This window comes from Hydractinia symbiolongicarpus, chromosome 13 (genome assembly GCF_029227915.1).
Source record: "Hydractinia symbiolongicarpus strain clone_291-10 chromosome 13, HSymV2.1, whole genome shotgun sequence".
NCBI classification, from domain to species: domain Eukaryota; kingdom Metazoa; phylum Cnidaria; class Hydrozoa; order Anthoathecata; family Hydractiniidae; genus Hydractinia; species Hydractinia symbiolongicarpus.
This window is the reverse complement of record NC_079887.1, coordinates 10920124-10926123: the sequence shown is the minus strand read 5'-3', so window position 1 is coordinate 10926123 and position 6000 is coordinate 10920124.

The window sequence follows — 6000 nt, the reverse complement described above, 5'->3', positions numbered from 1 at the left end:
CAAAGACAGTCATCATTGACGCATTTTTACGATGTTGGAGAATTTCCGTCTCAATGGGAAGTGGTGATGGATTTGAATGGTGGTATAATATTACTTTTATAGACATACTTTTTGAATTAAAATGCTATCAGATATGTTTTCAAGATTGACATTTCAGATAAGACTTTGCGAGACCAACATTTTATTGAAGAACGAGATGAAAGAAGCGATATTTTTTAAGAACAATAACCAATTGATTGACCAAAAAAATTTTTCTACTTAGATGTGTTATTTTTTCGAATATCTCTGTCCATTTTCCTTAACCAAGTAGGTGCCCTTTAATATTAATCTTTTCAACACTATGAAGTTAAAAGTCGTGAAATAAGGGAAATCTCTTCATTGGTACTATGCATTTCACGAAAAACTTTAATACGCCAACAATGTTTATTTTATAACTAGTCGTTAGCCCGTGGAAAATCTACGGGTTCGCCTGTCCTTTTTATACCGCATTGCGTACTTCTCGCTATTGCGCAGCTAAGATACCATTTTGCGTGACAGACAGACAGACAGACATACGTATACGGGCATTATATTATAGATATTTTAACTATTTATACTATATTACATTTCATTTTTACATAAATAGGAATAAATTATTTTTTTACTTTACAAGAAAAAGTTTGGTTAGGTTCTATAATCAATGATGCAAATCCGTGGTCCAAACACTGGCAAGCAGGTACATAAAGATATCGAACAAGGGCAATTAATATCATATGTAAAGCAATCAGTTTCTATTTCGCATGGCTTAAGGTGGACGCACGTGTCTCGTCTCCTTCTACTTAACATGACTTTCTTGTATTCTTCGCCTGAGTGACCATTTTGTACATTGTTATGCTTTGAAAGCTAAAAAAAATAGAGAAGAATTTAATAACGGTGTTGACATGCGGATTGTTAGATTGTTTGAAATCATATATATTATGCCACTAGTCATCAGATTTGTTTGCAATGTTAATCTGACAAAATTTCCATGCTCGACAGTGATGTGGTTAGTAACCAGATCAAAGAAATAACAAAACAATCAAAAATATCTTGAATCAAAAAAACATTTTTTCCGTAATTTTACTCCTATCTCACTTTCAAAAAAATATTTATTTTATTTGATCTTCAGGTTTTAAGATACTAAAAGTAGACAAAGCATGATAGCATTTTTAATGCAATTTGTCAATAAAGATGACATGCTAATAAATATACTTACTGGTTTTGCTGACAGTATTGATGGATATGACAACAAACACAATATCGCAAGATATCCAAAAACTAAAAATGCAAGAATAAAAAGGCATGTAATGGCAGAACATGTAGCTGCAGTAACAATAGATGCTGTTGCTCAATCAGCTACACGTGTTGACGAAAACACACATGGTAAACTTACCGATAAACTTATTCATATTTGATATTAAGATTTGATGCTTTGCCTATCGATTTCAAACTTAGAATATTTTTGATATTCCAATGGCATCCTTTTTATTTGCATGCGTTGAAAGAAAATATATATTTTCATTGTAAAATTTCCTTTTAATTAAATATATAATTCAAGGCATGTAATCAAGGATTTCCTAGGAAGTAATTGTATTTTTTCTGGACCAAACTCAAATTTTGTCTTTGATTTTTTTTCCTGTTGTGGAGTTGAACAAAATTTCATAGGAAAATTAACTAAAAATAAACAAGTTCAGAAATCCGGTTGGTATGTGCTCGTGCTACCATTTTGTATTAACGAGCTAATAATTGATTGGTGGATAAGTTACACAATGGATTTTAATTGGAAGATATTTGGCCTAAACTCAACTAAATATTGCAGAGGTAATTCTTATTAGCAATTATACTCCCAGGTGAATAAACAAGGCAATCAACTAATGTGAAAATAATTGTTTGAAAATATTTTAACGGAAGTTTGATTTTTCATAGAGCTAAGTTTTCTGCAAAGAGTAGCAACCGTAGACATAACATCAAAATGGATTTACAGCCAGTATAATTTAAAAAAGTCTTAAAGTAAAATAAATAAGAAATTTATGGCAAGGATACTTTTTACTACCATGTGACGGACCATGTACTCAAGTGCATCCATCCAGAAATTGTGCATCTCTAATCGATTCTGTCAAACTTAAATGCCCGAGAAGAGGGTTAGATATTATAAACGCTCCTGACGATTTTTCTGTTTTGTATTTTATAGAAACTAAAAAGTGAAAAAAAAATTATTGAACGCTCTTAGTTTTTCTGGTAATGATGATACATCCAACTGAAATATTGTATCCTTTTATTGTATCCCTTTGCGTTTCTCTATAGGAATTAGACGTAAAATAAAAATTAAGGTTGGTGTTACATAAATGCTGCCATAACAAGGGCCGAGATAAATTTGTTGAATTTTGCATATCACTTCTCTAATCCCAACCTTCCTGGGGTCGGATGTTATGTTAGAACTTTATTAGTTTCATATAATTATATGACATAATGATGTTATTTTCGGGCTGTTACAAAACTAATTTCCTTTCCAGAAAGAAATGCAGTTTTTAGTTTTTTTAATCAAACTCCACAAAAGCAGTCATTTTCTGAAACAGAACCATAATATTGTTTGTCTAATTCCAGATCTCTTGTTGTTGACTGTTGTTGACTGTGAAGAAACGCAAAAAGGTACGAATGAAGAAAGTGCGAATAAAAGTACGAATGAAGGTACGAAAATGAAGGTACGAATGAAGAAGGTGCGAATGAAGGTACGAATAAAAGTACGAATGAAGGTACGAAAATGAAGGTACGAATGAAGGTACGAATGAAGAAGGTGCGAATGAAGGTACGAATAAAAGTACGAATGAAGGTACGAAAATGAAGGTACGAATGAAGGTACGACTGAAGATACAAATGATGGTACGAATGATGGTACGAATGAAGGTACAAATGAAGGTACGAATGGAGGTACGAATGATGGTACGAATGAAGGTACGAATAAAGGTACAAAAGAAGGTACGAATGAAGGTACAAATGAATGTACGAATGAAGGTACGAATGAAGGTAAGAATGAAGGTACCAATGAAGGTACGAATGAAGGTACAAATGAAGGTACGAATGAAGGTACGACTGGAGGTACGACTGGAGGTACGAATGAAGGTACGAATGAAGGTACGAATGGCGGTACGAATAAAAGTACGAATAAAGGTACGAATAAAGGTACAAATGATGGTACGAATGATGGTACGAATGAAGGTACGAATGGAGGTACGAATGGAGGTTCGAATGAAGGTACGAATGGAGGTACGAATCAAGGTACGAATCAAGGTACAAATAGAGTTACGAATGAAGGTACGAATGTTATTTCCTGCCCTGGTATTAATTTACCTCCATTACTCGGCGGATGTAACATATTCTGTAAACAAACAGCTTCATTATAAAAACCACAAAATTAGTAAAAGCAAGCTAATCAATGAAATAAATATCAGAAGGTATTCATACGTAAGGCCAACATATAGCGGTGAAAGAATCCAGCTAAAGCATGAATGCTCCGAATTAAATAAAAATTTACGACACTTTTGAAACATGTCCAGGTTTAATAAACTGGGCAACAAATGGAAGAAAGAAAATGATACATAACTCAAAGTACTTTTAACGTCACTTATCTCTTCTACTGGTAGGTTTTGTACACATCATTGTATCAAAACAAGAACATATCAAGCAAGTGTGCTTCGAATATTGTGGCTTAAACAAGTGAATAAGCCCAGACTACACGGTCGACAGAATTGACTTTATTGGCCATCTTAAAATTCAATTAGGCAATTTGTACTTGACGTTTTAACACAAAGATGGAGAGCTGCGTTTACAAATAGAGAAAACAAAAACAATTAGAATTATTACTGAGGAACCGTTAAATAACGGGGAAATGGAAACCAGGAAAAAGTGTGGGTATCTGTAAAAAGAAGGTGGTTCTTTTCGCCACCACATATTTTGATTATGACGGTATTAGCTTATACAACCTTACCGCATCCTGTCTGGTCTGAATTTTATCGTTCGCCTTAGTATAATCACTTGAAACATATGTACTTCAACCTCTTGCCTTAAGAAAGACAATCATTTTATCTCCAAAATATAAGCAAGGATTTTTTGGTAACGAAAATTTATAGTCTAAGGACAAATATTTTTGAAACGTAGTGCTTTACATTTGATAATCTAATTTTGGGTATTGGACTGCTATTGTTTAAACAGAAAGAAAAAGAATCGTAGTGTTGCAGAACATACGAAGATAATGTCGAAATTACGATAAAAGAATAGCCTACAAAGTAGTTCCTTACAGGGGAAAATACGTAAGGAGAAAGTGACGAATTTTCCTTAAAGTGACGATAATTTCCTCTAAAAGAATATTTTCTGAATTATTTATTCCTGGACGAGTAAATGTCCCCTAATGAATATGCTGACGGGTAATAAAACCCTAAATAAAAAACTAAATAAAAAGTAAAACCATTTATCCATCAACTAAGAATAGCACTTACAAAAGGGAGAAGTAACGAAATCATTTTCTAGTGACAAAGACATTTGCTTGATAATGCACATAAAATAAAAAAAACCCGTAGTTTCTTATGTTTTAATCAGCTATCAGCATAGTCCTTAGAGAAATTTATTTGTTCAGAAATAAAATTAATCAGGGAATACTTTCTTAGAGAAAAATCATCGTCACTCGAAGAAAATTTGAAAGTTGAGAATAAATAAATAAATAAATAAATAAAATCTGTCTGTTTTTTATTAATTATACCCGTCATCTGCATGTTCAAAGTGGTAGTCAAATCGCTAACTGTGCAGGGGTGCGCGAAATTGCGATGCTCCGGATATGTGACGAACGATAGTGCATTCAAAATGCTTTTATTTCAGATCCAGCAGAAAGTAAATTTTATTACTTCATGTTAAGAGGTGAACAAGAAAGCGCGAAAAATGTACATATACATCGGACGAACGTATTCATGGGACTACGAGTAATCTTATGATTCTTTTGCAGAAAGGGTGATGAAAACCATGCGGAAACTCAAGATATGATGAGAGGGGACACATGAGACTTTAACAAAGTAATTACGAACGACAGTACAACCACTTCAGCAACACGCATGTGCCCAATTAGACATAAAACCAACCAATTAAAAACAAATTTTGTGGTTAAGTTATCTTGTCGGTAGACATAATTATTACATACTTAGACAAATGACGACACTGACAAGAAATAATAACTAGATGGTGAGTAAAGAAATTACGTGGTTTATATTTGTTTTGATGTCAATTTACTGATGGTTTGGTTATAAATAGTGTACAAAGACTTTAAACCACTCAAGAATACGGTGGTTTTTCTGTCAACGATCAAAGCATGACAACAAATTCTACACCATTTTTTTATGTCAACATGTCCGCCTACTACGTGACAATGTCCTTAAAATCGCGAATAATGTTGATAAATCTTAAGTATCTATAATGGCCGGAAAGCTCTGTCTGTCACGTGGGTGATTTGGTACTAAAGATGAAAATAGAGCGGGCGAATTCGTGAATTTTTCAAGGCTAACGACCTATATATTCTGTTCTTCTTAAAAGACAGAGGAAAGATATCGTTCCACCTCGTCCCCAGAGTTCTACTACGTTTCAAAAGAACCCAGATCCCTGATGACTCTTCATTGTATATTTTTTGATAGCTTCTTATAAGCACCATGCAAATAGTACTATTTTGGTAGATAATCAGCTGTTTCACAAGTATAATAACCTAATCCTAAGCATTGAATATTTCTTGGCAACGATAGATTATACTTCAAAAGGATGGCTTATAAAACGTTCATGTCATAGTTATGGAAAGGAAAGACCCCTTCTTATCAAAAACAAACAAAATTTTAAAAATAACATATATAAAAATGAAAGATAACAAACTTCCTGTTTAATGTTTTGAGGTATGGGTAAAATGCTAGGACGAAATTTTGTATTTAATTTATAAGAGTAAACTTTATGAGT